This window comes from Macrobrachium rosenbergii, chromosome 19, assembly GCF_040412425.1.
Source record: "Macrobrachium rosenbergii isolate ZJJX-2024 chromosome 19, ASM4041242v1, whole genome shotgun sequence".
In the NCBI taxonomy this organism is placed as follows: domain Eukaryota; kingdom Metazoa; phylum Arthropoda; class Malacostraca; order Decapoda; family Palaemonidae; genus Macrobrachium; species Macrobrachium rosenbergii.
This window is the reverse complement of record NC_089759.1, coordinates 27,765,884-27,787,031: the sequence shown is the minus strand read 5'-3', so window position 1 is coordinate 27,787,031 and position 21,148 is coordinate 27,765,884. Positions and strand designations below refer to the sequence as shown.

Genomic DNA, 21,148 nt, shown 5'->3' with positions numbered 1-21,148 from the left:
TGTTATTGGTAACAACCTCTCGAGGTTGCGACATATGACGCCTCTTCCCGGGGGGAGGGGGGAGGTAGTGCCGTCGGTGCACCTCATGCGGTGCACTGTAGGCATCACTTAAGGTGCTTTGCAACGTCCCTTCAGCCCCTAGCTGCAACCCCTTTTATTTCTTTTATATTGTACCTCCTTTCATATTCTCGTAGTTTTCCTCCTGTCAGACCTTTTTACTGTCAATTTCCGTTTCAGCGCTGAATGACCTCATAGGTCTCAGCGCTTGGTTTTTTACCTAAATTCTGTACTCTATTTATTCCATGTGACGCTTCCTCTTAACTTTACCCTTAGCTAAGGTTTTTTTTTATAAAGGTAATTGCGCCACACCTGTCTGGTCGAGAAAACAGGTGCAGAATCAAAGCGTCTCCTATAGCCGATGCTCAGCTTGCTAAAAATACTTGTGTATTTTTAGCCCAAAAGATTGGTTTTCTCTACCAACAGCAGATCTAATATTCCCAAGTTGTCTGCCACTGAAATCCAATTGCGGCTCCATTCCATCAATATCCTTAACAAATTTAGCAACTTCAACTTTCCTTCTTTCCTGAATCATGGCAAACCTCTCGTTTCCTCGCATATTGTCAAATGTATTGTTTCTCTTCCTCGCTCGCCATAAAATTTTCCTCACTGATAATTCAAATCTGATCCGATCTTTTGCTATGCTCCTGCCATTATTCTTTATTTGTTTTTATTATACTTTTGCAAAATTCCTACAGGAAATTTCTGGATGAATTATTCTGCATATTATATTCTCGGGTTCAACCAGCTAGAAAGAAAGCTCACTGGGCCACCGTTTCAGACAGCTTAAAATAACGCCGTCATGAAAGTATCTTTAGCTTCACATAACTTTTGCTCTCAGGTGGTGTAAGTCTTAATAATACCTCTTGCCTCTTCAGTGTAAATTATGCCAGGAAAGATGTGCAAGGAACCCTCTTTCATCTCTGCAAGATCTTCTATTTGCCGTTGGTTCTTAGTCTCTAAGGTATTTTGGAATATTCCGTATAAGAGTATAATTGCTTTCTTCCCCTTCTGTTCGACAGGATTTTCTTTCATTTTTATCGGTCTTTATCTGTTCCTCCTTTACACGTTGTAATTAATATTGAAACATTTATCCACCTCCCCTTTTCACGGCGTTCCTCGTTGTCCTGATCTGTCGTTCTTCCTTCCCTCCCATTCTGACCCCTTGGATGTGATTGGTTTCGTCAGGGAGTCAAAGCTCACTGCTTTTTCCTCCTCCACCTTTCATTCACAAATACTCCCAACATTCATTTTACATCTATGAAATCGGGACTTGAGAGGTAAGCATTTAAAGCACCGAAACCTAATCATTAAATGTAGCTCAGTGCATCCGAGACAAGGTCTCTTCTCCAGTCCTTTACTTTCCGCTCGAATCCGTCGGTTCTGTTTGGGGACGCTGCAATTGAAATCTGCAATCTCTCATCTGTCAACATTCTGTGTACTCAAATTGCTTCAAGCTTTTCTCGGAAAGATAACAATTCAAACGACTAAATCTACCTCTTTGCAAAATAAGCAATCTGTTTCGTTTTCATAGGTTTGTTCTTTCATAGTATTTACAAAAGATTTATGTTAGCGATGCCCGTGTTTACGCGGAATCTTGCTTACATCTTGCAAATACTCTTCAGTGGCGGTTTGAGACGATTTACGTCAAAGGATTTCGTCTAGTAAACGGCGTTGTAAGCAATTCGCCTTTCCTCCCTCTTTTCTTGTTTAATGTTGCGGTGCCAGAACACCCTTCATAAATAAGTCAGTTAAATGGTTTGCCTTTAGGGGTTTTATTTTTCATCCGTTCTCTCTGGTGCCCTCCCATACAGCTGTCCAACTTCTTTTACTATGCTTAGTACCAATTTTTACTTTTAGCTGATCCCTGTGAAAGTTAGCAGTGTGACTCAGTGATCTCCTTAACTTGCTTTATAATAATAATAATAATAATAATAATAATAATAATAATAATAATAATAATAATAATAATAATAATAATAATAATAATAAGTGTAGAATTCTCAATGCCGAGAACTGGAGTGACTTTGTATAAGGTCCACAATAATATATCAATGGTAGATATATTATAAAGTCTCACATTCTACCATTGATATATTACTGTGGACCTTCTGCAAAATAATAATAATAATAATAATAATAATAATAATAATAATAATAATAATAATAATAATAATAATAATAATAATAATAAGAAGAAGAAGAAGAAGAAGAAGAAGAAGAAGAAGAAGAAGAAGAAGAATTATGATAATAATATACACAAAATAGTATATGTACTTTTGTATTCGTTAAACTCCTCTCAAAGTGAAAATCTGGAAGACAAAAACTACATATCGTTTGAAGCGTCACGAGGTCAGGATAATAATGATATACTTTTTTTTTTAACCAGATTTGGGGTTCCTGTTTCCAGGGAGCCAAAATTATGCATAATAATCATGATAATGCCTCTGTGTGAAGTGAAAAATGTAATGTGATTGCCGTACTAATTTCTTGAAATTACTTCATTGGATTACCGCGTTTTTCGACGGAATGGCTACACTAATGATTATTATTATTATTATTATTATTATTATTATTATTATTATTATTATTATTAGTAATAATAATAATAATAATGAAAAAAAACTCAAGTTAGCACGAGTCTTGAAATGGAGAAACAAATCCGCAGTTATGTATAGGTACATATATTTAAAAATAAATCTCTACAGAGAGCTTTTAGGAATTTGTTTCTATAATAATAATAATAATAATAATAATAATAATAATAATAATAATAATAATAATAATAATAACAATGCTTTCGCTACCTCCTCAGCCAAGATTATGAAGGTTTAGCCAACTTTCAGAGGGGCACACGATAATAGGCGGACCACCATTTCTCATCTTTAATGCTTCATAAATGCAAGGGCTTATCCTAGGCTCAGTAGAAGACCAAGAAAAAGGAGAATAAAGGAATCGACAGCTGAGTAATTTGCAGTCTGGCCCCTCGCAGCATAGAAACAGGCTTGGCAATAAACGGTGAGAAACAGTCACGGAACCGAGGTCCTCAGCATTCCGGAGTCGTGTCCTCACGGCCAACGTTTGTCTGTCTTGACCTGGATCGTGTGGTGGTGGCACTGCTTTGCTTCACGCCTCCTGTTTATTTCCCTTCAACGTGTCATGAATTTTCCACGCACGTTTCTTTTTCTTCAATGTGTGATGCATTTACCCTCCATGTCTTTTGTCTGTTTTCCTACAACGTGTGATGGATTTTCCCCAACATGTCCCGTATTTGTCAGTATTCAACTTGTGCCGGATTATCGCGGCATTTTCCTTATTTATTCTCATTCAGCATATGATGAAATTTCCCTGCATGCTTCTTAAGTCTTTTGTTCCTCAACGTGTGATACATTTTCCCTCCACGTCCCTTGTTTACTTTCCTTTAACCCGTGACAAATTTTCCCAACACGTCCCTTATTTGTCAACATTCAACTTGTGCCGAATTCTCCCAGCATTTCCCTTCTTTATTCTCATTCAGCGTTTGATGAATTTCCCTGCATGTTTCTTGTCTCATGTTCTTCAACGTGACATGCATTTTCCCTCCACGTCCTTTGTTTGTTTTCCTACGTGTGATGAATTTTCCCGGCATGTCTCTTGTTTGTCATCATTCAACGTGTGATGAATTTTCCCAGCATTTCCCTTATTTATTCTCATTCAGCAAATGATGAATTTTCCCTGCATGTCCCTTATTTGTTATCATTCAACGTGTTATGTATTTTCCCAGCATTTCCCTTGTTCATTCTCATTCAGCAAGTGATGGATTTTCCCTGCATGTCTTATATTTTTCATTGACGTATGATGAATTTTCTCAGCATTTCCATAATATGCTTTCACTCAACAAGAGATGTTCCTTGCCTGTCTTTTTTTGTTTTCATTCAGTATATTATAATTTTTCCCCTCTGTCTCTCGTTAATTTTACTTCAAGTGTGATAGATTTCCCCTGCATATTCCTTGTTCACCTTCCTACGCCATGTGGTGGGTTTATTTTTCCCTCAAAGTTTGGTGCAGTTTCCCCTCCAAGTCTTTCCATTATTTTCCTCCGAGCGAAGATTAGGCGTAGGCGTCGAATAATGCCTAAGGCCTTCACTTAAATCTAAACGATATTCTTCCCGGCCCAAGTCATTCTGTTTCTCAGCCCACCTTCACGCGAACGTCCGTGCCTTTAGTTATTGGTCTTTGAATTCTGACGTTTATTTGAGCTGCTTTTTATCTAAAAACCAATTTCCTATCTTCATAGCGTCTGGGTTAGAGAACGTTCGGAAACGTGGTAATGAAATTCCACGGAAGGTTTCTGACAGAACAGAAGATGTGGGCTGAAATCGTGATTTATGAAGTTAGCATTAAGGGCCATGTTTTATCATTCATTATCAACCATTATGCAACACTAACGATCTCATTATTATTATTATTATTATTATTATTATTATTATTGTTATTATTATTATTATTATTATTATTATTATTATTATTATTATTGCGTAGATATCAGGCAAGATTTACGCACGGTTAAAGCCGTCAGTATTCCTGCCACTCGCATATCGTATAATGTTATGGAAACATGCTCGTCGTTGTAAGTGCTAATTAAACTCAGATTTATCCGGAAGGTGTCAGATATGTAACAGCATTTAATAATATAGTTATTTACCTGTAACAGGTGGATGAAATTCAAATGCTCATCGTTTCATATTACGTAGTAAAATTCCCGCTGCTGGAATATCTAGGTAATTAAATACAAGGAAATGGCTCTCGTGATATTGAATATCACAAAGAAAAAAAAAAAAAAAAGAAGTGAAATGCAACCCCAAGTGTTAACAATTACAGGTTTGCGACCTGAGTTGACAGAATTCTAATGGCTGTAGGCGGCTCCTGGTTGAATTAAAATCCCGAGAATTCATCGAATAACCGAACCAACATGAAACCAAGAACAAGGAAGGATAATTACTCGTAAGAAAAACAGGACAAATGGAAGAAGAGAAAGGACTAAACCCCACGAGTCACCCTTGTGGCCACTTTAGAATATACTGGGAAGAACCAAAGGGCACTTTAATGAATATTTCCTGGTGCCCTTGTGGGCTCAAGCTGTATACGTCTACTTTCTGAACGGAGTTTGTAATTTGAAACCCAACTAAGAGTGTGTTGTTGAAGTCAGAAGAACTCTGCTTACACTTGCATGAGCATTTCCATGAGTGCAACTGTGGAGAATGAGTCGATTGCATAATATATAGAACTTCCCGTAAGGGGTTAGTGACGTCAGTGCACTGTAGGCATTCTTTGCAGCGTCCCTTCGGCCCCTAGCTGCAACTCCTTTCATTCCTTTTACTGTTCCTCCGTTCGTATTCCCTTTCTTCCATCTTACCTTCCACCCCCTCCTCGATTCGTGGTGCAGCTGCGAGGTTATCCTCCTGTTACACCCTTCAGACCTTTTCACTGTCAGTTTCCGTTTCAGCGCTGAATGACCTTACGGGTCCCAGCGCTAGGCCTCTGGCCTAAATTCTCTATTCTAATATGTAGAATTTTCCGGTGCTCAGCGAGTCTTCAGAATCGAGGTTGCTAGCCCTGTCCTTTCATTGACTTCTAGCTGCCGCTTGTACCCGTTCACAGCTGGGTTGAATTTTATCAAATATATGAAAAAAACTGATTTTCGTTAAATGTTGCATGGCTGTGATAAATTCATTAGTTTTGAACTCCTGGAATACAAGATCTTTCGTGACATTTATTTCACCTTTTCACTGGACACTGGATATAAAAGCTTGTAACATCCATCTCTCTCTCTCTCTCTCTCTCTCTCTCTCTCTCTCTCTCTCTCTCTCTCTCTCTCTATATATATATATATATATATGTCTGTGTGTGTATGTGTGTATAGATGTATTATATACATATATATATATATATAATTACATCTACATATAGGCTATGTACACTATGTATATGTTTGTGTATTGCATATGTATACACATACATATATAGTATATTTATATACATATACATATATATATATGTATATATTCATTATATATATGTATATATATACCCACGTAATTCGACCGCAGAAGCTAATGGTCTGAGTCTAATCTGTGTGACGTTCGAATTAGATTAGGACTTGGATGGCAGCCACTATTAGATAAGAGCACAGAAAAGCAAATACCAAATTGGATGCATCGGTATGTTTATTCAGGTGAAGTTAAGAAAAATTAAGTTACCTATACGAGTCCGGTACATGTTCTTTCCCTTTTTTGTTATTTCTATTTAATGATGGGACATAGATGAGAGATTATCTTGGATATAGTCCTTGTCAGTTGCGAGAAGTTTTAATTTGCCTGAAGCTGTACAAGGCAAGTTAGAAATCCGTCTCTCTCTCTCTCTCTCTCTCTCTCTCTCTCTCTCTCTCTCTCTCTCTCTCTCGTGAATAAAAAAGTTCGTAACCAAAAGCCCCCCCTCTCTATCTCTCTCGTGAATAAAAAGTTCGTAACCAAACCTCTCTCTCTCTCTCTCTCTCTCTCTCTCTCTCTCTCTCTCTCTCTCTCTCTCTCTCTCTCGTGACGAAAAGTCTATTAAGATATATTGTTTTATGTATATCTTTCATTTTAATTATAGTGGAACATACGCCAAAAAAAATTCACATAAAGAGTAATTAAAAACGTCATGAAGTACTAGAAAGCAATTAACTTTTGGCAGACTCATTTCAGCATTTCCTTGAAATGCTCCTGACAGTTAGATTATAAAACTAGCAGAACTGTTTGCTTAACAGCGGAATGCTTTTCGTAACCTGCCATCAAAGCAGAATAAGCTCTCTTAGAATTTAAGGAAAATATAATTTCTGTTGTGACATGACATCAAGAATTCTTGTATGTGCTCAGCGGGCAGCCCCCCCCTTTTTTTTTTCTGCCCCGCATGCGACCTGATTACAGAGAGTTATAAATGTTACAGCCTGATTGTTGAAGTGGACTGTTTTGCGGTATCAAGGCGACCGACCCTATACCCGCCCGTTGTCACCGGTGCATTTCCCACACTCCAAACTGAAGCTCCATTACTCTCCATGTCTTCGGATGTTTGCTTCGAGAATTACAAGTAACCACCATGTGTGCTCTTGACCTATCCATACGTTCTTTTACTTTACTCTACTAATATTTTTTTTTATTCGGATGGAAAATGTTTTGCAAATGTTTTGCATGAAAACAGGATAGCACAAAAATATATTAATATTATAGATGACGCGGTTACGTTTGTTTTTCAATAGTGACAATTTTCACAAGCGAAATTCAAATGCCACTGGCGGTCTACTTTTATTTCTTCTTCCAAAGACGTATGTAGAATATCTAAATTACCTTATCACACACCATGATAGGATGCGTTAGATGTACATTAAAACATGTCACTAACACGTGGGCAACTTATCCTAAACTCATAATAAACATGTTGAATACAAGTTAACAACTTAAAGGTAGTTCTAACCGGTGCTTTATGCGATTATCCAGCATTTTCCAGTGTTCGTTCTTCGCTTACAGTCGTTTTGTGTTCAACCTGCTTGTGATATGTATGCGATAAGTTACCAATGTGTGTTTATAGCATGTTTTATTGTAGTGTGGACACACACCCTACTCCTACAAGCAAATCCATTCTGTCTTAAAATTTTAAGGGGGAAGGGACCATGGCAAAATTCAACATATGCATTAATAAGGGGAGAATTGTGAAAGACCAGAAATGACCTTTTCTGTATAATTGCATATCAATAGAAAGTGAATTGCAAATATGCTGTTCTCACGATCTGTCAGTGGTGGTTCTTCAGTATACAGTTAAAACAAACAAACTCTGATAACAGATACCTCCTCTAATATGTCATGACCGTTTGATAGGAAAATCCGATCATAAAACAGCGATTTTTTTCCCTGATCCATCAAGATCCTAATATAACTTCAAAACTCCATTCGTGCGTTTTGCATTCATATGAATAATGAACGGCTAGTTAAAGGTCAGCCTTTTATCCTCAACTATCCCAATACCACAGCATCGTCCTCACATTTATCATCATCACCATCTTTCGTGTTTATTTTGGGAGGCCCTCCTATCCACCCTCATTTGGTTCCTCGCGGGGGGAGCCCTTTAGCTTCTCAGGCAAGTTTTATACTCGTCTTTATTTCTTCCGGAATAATATCGCCATTCTTTGTGAGTTTTTTTTTTATTATTATTCTTACGATCTCCGTGTGTGCGTGTGTTTCAAACACAAACATGTAAAAAATGCGCCGAAGTTTCTTTGGCGCAATCGAGTTTTCTGTACAGCGTATAATCGAGGCCATCGAAAATAGATCTATCTTTCGTAGGTCTCGGTATAATGCTGTATGAGCAACGGCCCATGAAACTTCAACCACGGCCCGGTGGTGGCCTGTCCTATATTGTTGCCAGACGCACGATTATGGCTAACTTTAACGTAAAATGAAATAAAAACTACTGAGGCTAGAGGGCTGCAATTTGGAATGTTTGATGATTGGAGGATGGATGATTAACATACCAATTTGCAGCCCTCTAGCCCCAGTAATTTTTAAGATCTGAGGGCGGACAGAAAAAGTGCGGACGGACAGAGAAAACCGGCACAATAGTTTCCTTTTAGAGAAAACTAATAAAAACTGAATGTGATCTCTTTAGAAAGCTTCTGGAGCTAGTCACGTAACTAGAAAGGATAACGGTGGACAAATATGTTTGAATGTATAATGGATTTAGGGAAGCATGAGAGGCAATAACGCACTTTAACAAACTCATGTTGAGGCATTGAACTGGAAATCCCTTTACGCAATTGCACTACAGTGACTGATTGATTGGCACGACATACGGCGTCGTCTTTTGGCGTTGATGCGAAGTGAAGCTTTGCAAGTATATAATGTCAGGTTGTTGCGAGGCGCCGAATTGTGGATAATTTGCTCGATTAAGTTTCCCGATCGATCACTCATGAATAATGATAAAGAAGAAAGATTTAAATATGTATGTGTGTGTTAAAGAAATTTTTTTTGTAATTTCGTCCTCTCCCAAGCAGCGGTATTTGCTATTGCTGCTAATTCGGCCGCCGCATCATTTGTTATCGATGTTGGAAAATAATTATTTACTTAGAAAAGGTTCAGATGAATTAAAGTCATGCAGCTATTTTCATAAAAGATTCCTTGAATCTGTCTGTAGTTATGAATTCATAAATGCATACGTCCAGAAATCATACATTTAGGTATAGTTTTTATTCTAAAATAAATTATATCTTTCTGAGGAAGTCAGCTTCTGCGAACTATGTTTATAAAAAAAATCCCAGGAAGTACAGAATCCAACAGCCTCCATCTTTTCGATTTGGAAGTTTACAATTTTTGCGTTGTCTGCGACGTTGAAGCGAAAGGCCGTTGGCCAAAGTCAATCTGTAGCGAATGGCCATGCCCCGGGCAATCGGGGCTCTGATGGAAAACGGTTATTATATGTCCTCTATTGTTAATGAAAATGACTTTTCGCTCAATTCGTGTCAGTAGAAGATCGAGTTTCGTTACATAAACATTTTTACCTACGAACGTACGAAGGTTATTTAGTTGGCCTTAGGTAACTAAGGAAATAAATAAGAAAATAAATAAATAAATAACAGAATTATCATTCAATTAAGCAGTCTTTTAGAATTTCACGTCTTCGATTTTGGTCTTGCCGAAAGCTCGTAATTAGGCAACGTCGTTACCCAAACTATCACTTAGGCACAACCACTTTAATTTGGAAGGCAACGTTATTGAATGAATTTCAAAACCAGCATTAAAAAAAAAGACCCTGAAGTGAGGCAGAATAGAATTTCGAGAGGAAAAGGAAATGGGTTATTGAATGGAATGCGGCCGATGGAAATGGAAGTGGGGGGAAAATATTTCATCCTCCATCAGCTTCCACGGTCATAATGCTGTTTTCATACGCCATGTTTCAGTCAGTGGAGGCCAGATGTTCTCGGCCGGGGAGGGAGAGACACTTATCTGGCTGCTGATGTCGTGAAAAATGAGACGAAAATTAATAGTTTCATTCTTGGAAGGGGAATCCCAATGCAATGGAAATTTTACTACCGGTCTTCAAAATAGGACGAGTTAATTGTTTGAAGTACAGTTATCCGTATGGAGGTCGGGAGATTGGTATAGAGGATGGAGACTTCGGGAGTGGAGGTGGGATGGAGTGGGAGGGATGGGAGTGCAGCACCATCTAGTGTACTGTACATCGCATGGCACTTTGTAGGCTGTACAAAAAAGTTCCTTGCAGCGTCCTTTATTTGGCCCCTAAGGGCTGCATTACTTTTTGGCTTGTGATGTTCATTCTTTCCATTTAGACTCTTCTTAGCTGTTCAACTTCTTTAACTTTGCCTCGTTTCATTTTTCATGTCGCATTTAAGTAAAAGTTCGGGCTAGCCATTATGAGTTTGGAAATGATTCTCACTGGTACATTTAACTATTTCGTAAAAATAATAGGAATAAAATTCGAAATACAGCAAAAAAAAAAAAAAAAAAAAAAAGGAATGGATGTCAACACCGAATGAAACATTCCTTGGACCAAGATAGACCTCTTGAGGAGACAGGTGAAGAAGGCATTTCGAAGCACAATGGTCGAGATATTGGACCGATAGTGATGAAACAGGTTTTTCATGAGTCTGGCTGGGAACGATGCTTATCATTCAGTTTCCGTAACGAAATAAAGACTACTTCACAATTCATTTTCCAAAACGATATTTGTAAGAAATAGATAACCATAAAATTCAGTTTCTAGAATTGTGTATAAAGAATAACTGTTCAAAAAAATTTGTTCCTTAAGGAGTGAATGAAATGATGAGAGCGCCCGATTTTCACTTCCTGGAACGATACGAATGAAGAAAAATTCCACAAAAATCACTTTCCAGAGCAAAATATATATATATAAATGAATATCCCAAAATCCAGTTTCCAAAACTATGGATATAAAAAGACTACGGATATATATATATATATATATATATATATATATATATATATATATATATATATATATATATATATATATATATATATAATATAATATATAATATATATATATATATATATATATATATATATATATATATATATATATATATAATGTATATATATATATATATATATATATATATATATATATATATATATAATGTATATATATATATATATATATATATATATATATATATATATATATATATATATATATATTAAAAATGCTGACCCAAAATTAAGTCTCCAGCACGGTACGGGCAAAAAAAAAAAAAAAAAAAAAAAAAAGACGGTCCGAAAATTCAGCTTAGAAAATAATACTTATAAAAAAAACGCCCAAAAATTCAGTTTCCAGTCTGAAATCCTCGAGGATATAGCTCCAAAAGCTGAAGGATTTGCTGGGTCCTTCATGCAGAGGACTTTTTCCTCCACGGGGTGGTAGGGAAAAAATGGAATATGCAATGTTACAATTGCATGCAAAAAGGACGATGAAGAGATTGCCCTAGTGAGTGTTTATACGTTTCGAGAGCAATAAAAACAGACATAAGCTAGTGAAAAATATCGGAGAAATTGAAAAGAAAGATAAATGGCATAGGAGGAAGAGCCGTTAAGATGACATTTAGGGAAAAAAAAAAAAAAGTCACATGCTAAACGGGAAGAGTGAAAAATGGTGATGAAGGTCGGTTGAGAAACGAAAAATATTTCTAAAATCATTTTGTTTTTTCTGTTTTCTTCCCCACTGTGACATCCAAATGAATGATAAGGATGAGGGAACGAAAGTCTTTATTCTTCTTGCATTTCTATACTGTTCCGTATTAGTTCAATAGCATTGTGGTCCCGAAATTTCCTTATTGAATGGACTTGGTGATCATACGGATCTTGATATTAATCATTTAGCAGTTGATGTATATATAGCAAATGGTCTTACTACTAAATACGGAAAATGAAACAAAATGTAAAAAAAAAACGTGAAGAGCATCTGAAAGCCCTTATATAATGCCCTTAAAGGGAGCCCCATTTCTTGACAATTTTTCTTCCAAGATGGATCATAAACACTGAGCTGATGATCGCTCTTTTGAGAAAAAGTGTCGCGATGGGAATTCCTTGAATGACAAATTGCATACTAGACAATTATGAATACCTTATTCATAGTGGAAGAGCTACTTATATTCCATATTATTATTATTATTATTATTATTATTATTATTATTATTATTATTATTATTATTATTATTTTAAAAATATCAGTCACTTCAGAGAGTGTCGAGAGGGCAAGCACCGACCCTAGAGACGTTACGTACCGTCCCGAAGTTAGGACAGACGTAGCTATATCCTGCATACTTCTGTGGAGGCCAGTGATGATAAAGGCTGACCCCGGGCTGGACGACAGCGAGTCCAAAGGTGGGCTTCACTGCCTAAAAACTGTCGTTACTACGAACAGAAAAAATACGTTTATGTACACACGTTGCGTTTTACTGTTGCTGTTGTTGTTGTTGTTGTTGTTCTTCTTCTTCTTCTTCTTCTTCTTCTTATTATTATTATTATTATTATTATTATTATTATTATTATTATTATTATTATTATTATTATTATTATTAATAATAATAATAATAATAATAATAATAATAATAATAATAATAATAATAATAATAATAATAATAATAATAATAAAAGGTGCTCAAATTAATATAGAACAGTTCCTAAAGATCAGCAACTTACATAAAAATTTCAACAGAGTAAAACGTTTACAAGTGAAATGAGAAATGAGAAAAAGAGAAAAATGCGATTTCAATAGTGATAAATCAACAAACAAGTATCTACACACATAAACAGCAAAATAGGTCAGGAAAACTAAAGTAATGACGCATGACGCCCTGAAGAGTTATTGCAGCCTTTCATACATTTATGAGCCGTGCCATCAATAACATTGCCAGGAAGACCGTTCCAGTTTTACCATAAAGGAAGTGAAAGCCTTCTGGCAACATAGTCTGTAAAAGGTGCCGAATAAGTGTTTTTAGAAGAGTGGGTCTCAAATACAATTATTTGATACAAATTGGCGCCTATAGAGGAAAATCTCGTTCATGAGAATTGTTCTTTTAGATTAGATGGAGCGTCCCCACGGCAACTAGCTGCAACCCCTTTCATTCCTTTTACTGTACCTCTGTTCATATTCTCTTTCTTCCATCTTACCTCCCACCCTCTCCTAACAGTTGAGTCATAGCGCAACTGCGAGGTTTTCCTCCTGTTACACCTTTCAAACCTTTCGCCTATCAATTTCCCCTTGAGCGCTGAATGACCTCATAGGTCCCAGTGCTTGGCCTTGGGCCAAAGCTCCATATCCCATTGCATTAGACGGAGTGTATAAAAAATCTTCTGATCATATGTTAAACATTTATATATTTATTTATTAAATTACTTTATATTTGTTGCTACAGCTCGCTGTTCTGGTCACAGTAAAATAATCCTAATTCTAAGAAGTGTTCGATCAAGAAGGGATTATGAAAAATTAAACACCAGGTCACCTTTGGTGCGCTGTATTTGAATAAACCATCAGGTTGTCGTTACAGAGTGTTGATGTTGAACACAAACAAATAGAACTCCTTAGGCAGAAACACTGATATTGCATGAAAGGGTTACAAACAGACCATTAAGCAATGGATTTGATCTCGAATAGTTGTGGCTCTGAACGTTGGTTATGCCACGCACCTGGTTTATCATTTCAAGTATTTGTAATACCTGACGAAGCAGATGCACCGAAGTGTCTTCGGCGCTGTCGAGTTTTCTGTACAGCGTATGATCAAGGCCACCGAAAATGGATCTGTCTTTCGGTGGTCTCGGTATAATGCTGTATGAGCCGCGGCCCATGAAACTTTAACCATGGGGCGGTGGTAGCCTGGCTAACTTTAACCTTAAATAAAATAAAAACTACTAAGGCTAGAGGACTGCAATTTGGTATGTTTGTTGGGGGTGGATGATTAACATACCAGTTTGCAGCCCTCTAATCTAAGTAGTTTTTAAGATCTGAGGACAGACAGAAAAAATGCGGACAGGAAAAAGTGCGGACGGACAGAAGAAGTCGGCACAATAGTTTTCTTTTACAGAAAACTAAAAATGGGTTAGAATAACAACCAGTGGGGTTTGGGAAAAAGGGCCATTAATCTCGTCAAATTGGGAACCTAGTTGTGACAATGCTGAAGAAGAATCTGATCTCGTGAGTGGAGATGATTCGTGCGAATTTGCGTAGAAAATGTAAAGAATAACGTTGTTATCTAAATCCTCATGAGACAAACAGTATAGTGAATGACGACCACTCAAAAGGAATCTAATTTTGCTTCTAGGAGGCGCCCGCTAACAATATAATTATGTTTCTTGGCAGAAGAAAAGCAAAGCCTTAATGGAGTCGTGATTTATTTGACTGATTATTACAGTCCTGACACATTAAACCACTTCAGCCCGCGAGTTTGCATTCAAGTGTTTAGGTAGTTGCTCTATGAATCAAGATTGACGTAATTGCATATAATCCTTGAATCCTTGGAAGATGGCTCCCAGAACCGCATTAAGTGGACTGGCAACTGGGCTGTAGAATGAAAGTGTGTCCGGCTATGGAAGTTCTGGGTAAATAACAGACAGTTGTCGATTTTGAAGAGTTAGCATCAAGTTTTATCCAATTTCTGCCCTGACAGTAAAGAAAAAGTAGCGAGATTGTCTAAAGTTTGTACTGACTTGATTGATTTTGTAGAAAAAAAAAAAAGAGCTATGGACTTGAAACTGATTTTTTAATTCGTCTGTTCTGAACAGTACATCAGGTGTTATCTATGCCTTTCAAGAACTTTTATGTGAAAATACTGTGCTACATAACCTAATAATATTGCATGTATTCTAGGTTATGCCAACGTTACCTCAGCATCAAAAGATGAATTACTCTTGGAATTCTACAAAGAAATCAAAACCTTAGAATGACATGATGCTTCGACCCTGAACTGGAAATCACTTGTTAGAAAATGTTAGATTGCAGAATGTGAATCGCGCTCTGACTTTTCAAAAATAGTAAATCGTGTCATCACTAACATGATACTGATATCACTTGTGAACAAACTTGGTCAAGATTACTAAGATAGAAAATTCCGGTTAACAAGTATATCAGATAAAATTTCCACATTGTTCTCGTGTTACCTGTAATTAAAAAAAAGTTTAAAAAATTTACTGTTTTAGGTTAACCAGTGCATGATGGTTAGTATTCTGTATCAGAATTATTCTTCTCTTGTCTGGAATGAAAAGAACCCAAAGATGATAAATATACGTGTGCGTATTCCAGTTCATTTTTGAAAGAAATTATAAGACACAAGTTTACGAGTCATTTTTTGTTATGAAAGACTTGAGTACGTGGAATTTGTACCCTTTTCTCATTATTATGTAATCATGAATACTAGAAAATACCCAAAACATCTTCTGATATATAAAAAAAATTTATAATGTCGCTCAAAGATCGGTACCTAAAGAGAGTTCCTGGTACATAAAAAAAACTATATTTAGCCAGAATCCGAGGAGTGATATTCCGTTTCAGAATGGAATTCATATGACAAGCGTATAGGTTTCTTTTACTGGGACCGCGGTGAGTTTATTTCCAGCCATGGCCTTGATATGCAATCTTTGCAAACCGATGATTGCTCGTTGTGAGTATAAAAGAGCACAAAAAAAGGCGGGTGTCATAAAAACGAATATGTATTGCATATTTTCAACTCCATTTTATTAATGCTGTTTTGTGTGTTGTGGTATGGTAATTGTGAGGTTTTTTCTCAGGTGCACGACTGTGAATGTAGATAAGGTTTGTGTGGTTGCTTAAAGTATATTGATGGGGATTTATTGATGATATATTTGTGGTTTGTTGCAAGGAAAATAATGTTTACATGATAGGACCTCGAGAAAGTATTTAAGAACTGCACAGCGAAATTTTTAATGAAAATAGGAACCGAAATGATGATATATGGTATTATTTGATCACTTAGTAAGGTATTGCAAGTTAGAGTAAGCTAGAATTAGAGACGAATTTGTTTGAAAAAAAAAAAATAGCTGGAATTGACGGTGAATGAGAACATAAGATGTATGGCCTTGAGGCCTGCACTGGCCATCTCCTCCTCCCCAGGTGGGAAACCTGACACCTTTAATTAACACATTATACCTTGTCACTGTCCAAGACGCAGGTCTATAACCTGGGTCAGCCGCTGAATGAGATGCACGAGCAAAATCAATTTAGTTCAAACATTACCCCCTCCCTTGCTCATGAAGGAGCCTGAGTCATCTACGTCACCTCACTATGTGCAATTAGCGGATCCTTTTGAAGTTGCTGTTTGTCATTAATGGCGCGGGATGCTGCCATGATAGGCTGCTATTTGAATAATATTTCCCTCATCCAGTTTTGAGACGTGGAGGTTATTCGTGATGTATCAAATGTATCAAATGAGCCTTTGAGTATATGAGATTATATGTTGTGTGTCAGGCTATGTGAAAACAGATTGGTGTTAGTAAGTGGAGTTCCTTTCTTATTCAGTATTTCCTAAGTGTCCCTTACTTAGAGAGCCTGTGGTAACAAGTCTTTTAAAAAGGAGAAGAACTTGCCATTCTTTACCCTCGATGTTGAGAAAAGGCCTATGCCAATGCGCTACCATGGACAAAAAGTTAATTTTGCCAATTACAAAGTTGTTGCATTAGGTTTACCCCTCTACTATCCATCTCAGGGACCGCGAGTCGTCGTTTTTCTCAAATATCTTTCGAACTAATTATTTCATCGAAATTGCACTTTGACACAGTGTACAAGACACCTCCCGCTAATTTTTGGTAATACGTTATAGTGCATTGTCAAATGGTGTCAGTTAAGGCGTCTACTCTTGAATTTTAAAGGCAAGGTCGCATGAGTCAGCAGGACCAATCTACGCAATCGAACATCCGCTATCCTCCATAGACAGGAAAGGGGGCTGGAGACGGGGAGGCCAGGAAAGTGGGTTGAGGGAGGGATCAGGAGGTGAGGGGGGGAGGGAGGGACGGGATGGGGATAAAGGACGTTCGAATGCATAGTTTGGCGATGCTTGGCAACGCCATATAAGTCAAGAGTAAACGCCTTAACTAAAACCATTTGACAATGCATTATATTACCAAAAATTAGCGGGAGGTGTCTTGTACACTGTGTCAAAGTACCATTTCGATCAAATAATTAGTTTGAAAGATATTTGAGAAAACCGATGATTCACGGTCCCTGAAATGGATAGTAGTTTATATTTTATGAACCCTATGAAGGCCAGCTGGCATCGCATCATTCCTGTTACAGGGAGACCTCTTAGATTTCTACAGAGAGAGCTAGTCAGCTTCTTATCAATAATCTGTAAGTTTCCTCTTCTAAGTAGATTTTGTATTGCAGAAATGATTAATTTGTTTTATCTCGGACTTTACATTTACTTTGTAAAGGCGACATTATGTCAGTGACCCAAGTGTTTTGCATAAGGTATTTATATCTTTCAGATTATGCCTTACCTTGTTTATTATGGCACCGTAGTATGTTTTATGTTTTGCTTTAACGGTAAGATTTAGCATGATTTATCGTTTTTGATTTGTTTAGCTTTAGTGCTGATTATCGCTCTTTTATTTCATGAATTCTTGGACTCAGATTTATACTTTCAGCTCTGATTGAATTGGAGTTGTTCTTTCAAAGAGCTTGTATAGATCATTTTGCATCAAAGTATACTATGCTTGAAAACTACCAATTCTTATGAATAATTGTTTATTTTACGTTTATTTTATTGGGTCGTGGCAATTAAGATGGTAAATAAAAACCTTGTTTTTTTTAATGCGTTTCCCCTCTTTTTATTTATGTGTTTAGGGGAAAGGTAAAGCTGCACAGTGTTTCATTATTTTTCATTAATGTTTTTCTTATTGCTGTTTTCATTGCATTGTTCATCGCCAGCTTTCATATTTTACGAGTAAATATGCAGACACGATTATGTTTACTTCATTTCACTTTCTTTTCATTTGGTCATATTTAATCATTACTTGAAGGTCATAAGTCAGCTTGCTCTAAATAACTGAACATTGTATCACTGATTTCATGTTTATTGAAACCTCGCAGAATAAAATAAGGAAGCGTGACCGGAAGGATCTTGCGGAAACTGAATTAACTTGGGTTTTAGCGCTAGTAATTTTAAATGCTTGTAATGCAAGGTAGAATTTCAACACCACTGCATGTTTTGAAAACCGACCTTTCTCGCTTTTCAATGTTTGTCCTCCAGTTGTCATAGACATACAAAAACACCTTGTGTGTAAGACAAACCTCACTAACGAGGGAACACGGTTTCGAATTCAGGCAAAGACGGGGCAACATTGGCTTGTTCTGTTGGTCTCAAAGTCAGTTGAGCATTTGTTGATATGGGCTGATTATTATTCATTTGGTATTTAATCAAATGCGGATACAGCAACGGTGGAGACTTCATCCTGAATAAGTTTAGAGACGGAACGGTAACGCTTTCCACAGCCACTTCCTCTGAGGGGAAAAAGATTATGTATGAATACACACACACACACACACACACACACACACACACACACACATATATATATATATATATATATATATATATATATATATATATATATATATATATATATATGCAGTAAACTTGTGCTCAAGTGATCTGGAATGGCATACGTTATATATATATATATAATATATATATATATATATATATATATATATATATATATATATATATATATATATATATATATAAACGTCTTCTAAGAGAAAAGTTTCTATCGTCTGTCTATATATATATATGTGTATATATATACACAGTATATATATATGCATATATATTAAGTATATATATAAATATATGTATATATTATATATATACATATATATACATATACATAATTATACATGAATGTATATATACATTAAATATATATATATATATATATATATATATATATATATATATATATATATATATATATATATATATATATATATATCCATTCGCATTTTCCTATCAAAAGTATTTTCCTTTCTCCACCCTGGATGCAACCGCCACAATCAACCAAAGGCCAGGTACATAAATCTTACCCATAGGAGACCATAAGGTGAATATTAATAAATAATCTTGTATTGTCTGGTTCAGTCTGCCTGCGTTGTCGGGCTTTGTTCTTTGCAACGGCTTCTCAATTAATTATGCGATGTTTTTCCTTTATGTATGTTTGTTTACTTCATTTGCTTTTTCTTTTTCTTTTTAAGGCACACTATATCTTTCTTGACATTGTTTTCATTAAGCTGTAACTTTTGAAGTTCTTCGGCGATGTCTTTGTCGTCAGATGCCTGGGACTGATGTAGTTTTTCCTATTTTTCTTGTATTTTTAGCAAGAAGACAAAAATCTGAAAGTATCTCTCCCCATTCCAAAGACGCGGTAAGCCGTACTGCCACGCATCATCTGGTCTTATAGTAAACCTTTTTATTTATTCTAGATTTACAGGATGGTTTCATATATTTCTCTTGCATTTATCTGTTTAGCATATCTTGTGAATGCTAACTCCTCCTTCCATCCATTTATGTGACGTCATCCTGTCTTTTTTTTTTATGCCGTTGATATTTTCCTTTACCTTCTGACTCGTATGCACACTGCATCAGATACGGCATTTGTAAGATGTCTTCAGCCAATCCCCTTTTCTTTGTCTCGCATGTCCGTTGTCTCTTTGTTTTGAACGGAGATAGCATTTCCGTATTGCACCTTCTCATCCTCTTCTCTTGTTTAAATAGTATAGGTGCTCGGATCTCTCACGTGAAGGTAACTTTTCCTGTGCTTTAAGCGGATCCTGTTATTATGCGTATATTCCCAGATTTCCCTTCTGTGTAGTGATACAATTTCCAGATTACTTAAATGAATTGTGCCAGTCCTGTATATTACAGAATGGGAAGGGGCGCTCTTGTAATTGAAACACTTCAGTCTTGTCAGTTTGTTTTTGTATTGAATAAGTTAGACGTATATTGTCCGATGTTATGCTTAACAAGTTGCGTAATTTCATTCGCCGCCGATGTATATCATCCCTTCCACCATCTGCTCCTGATATGATGTTATTCATCCTGTTTACCTCCCTCCTGTTTGTGCTGGAGGTGTAACGCTATGTTCTCTATATAATTTCCGCCATCACCAAGGCATCATCAGCTCAAAATAATGTCGCCCTCTTGATCAACTTATTTTCAAAAGGTTTTCCATCCTCTTCTCCTCTTTTAATTAAAAAGAAAATATGTTGTCGGTTTAAGCAGTGACGCCGAACCTGTGCGTCCTTATCTTGTATCACGAGATACTTTTATGTCTTCATAAAGATCCTCGCCTAAATTCATATCCGTCTTAATTCTGTTACGTATTATATGAGTTATTGCATTGATATAAACTTGAACGAGTTATGTAATCTTCCTTTGTTTCTTTAATTTTATGGATTCTTCTGTATTCTTTAATTACTTCTATTAGCGTCTCCCCTTGTGCTGAATGAAATGATTTCGTCAAGGGTTCTAAAGTCACTATCAAGGGTTTCCTATTCGTACATCTTCCTTCCGTGCAGTCTTATAAATAACGTGAGTTATCTGCTATCTTGCACCATTCTGTAAAGCCTATACTTGACGTTGAATAACATCTTTGTTCGTTATCTGATGGTTTTCAGTTTCTTGGATTTTCGGCATGAATACGTAAGTATGACTTATCTGTCGGTGCTCTTGGCCTAAGATCTTTTTCCATCCGTAGTTCTTTTCTTTCATTTTCGTTCTGGCTTAGTTTGCGGCCACGTCTCGGCAACGCGTTTTAGTTCTTTCTTTCTTTTAAAGAGAGAGAACTTTAAGTTAAGTATACCTTAGTTTAACCAGACCACTGAGCTGATTAGCAGCTCTCCTAGGGCTGGCCCGAAGGATTAGACTTATTTTACGTGGCTAAGAACCAACTGGTTACCTAGCAACGGGACCTACAGCTTATTGTGGAATCCGAACCACATTATAGCGAGAAATGAATTTCTGTCACCAGAAATAAAT

General features: G+C 36.5%; 1 protein-coding gene across 2 annotated transcripts in view; it reads left to right on the top strand.

Moving 5' to 3' along the window:
• Nucleotides 1-21,148, top strand: part of Lgr1 (Leucine-rich repeat-containing G protein-coupled receptor 1) — a 291,303-nt gene that overhangs the window by 110,554 nt on the left and 159,601 nt on the right. The window lies entirely within an intron of this gene.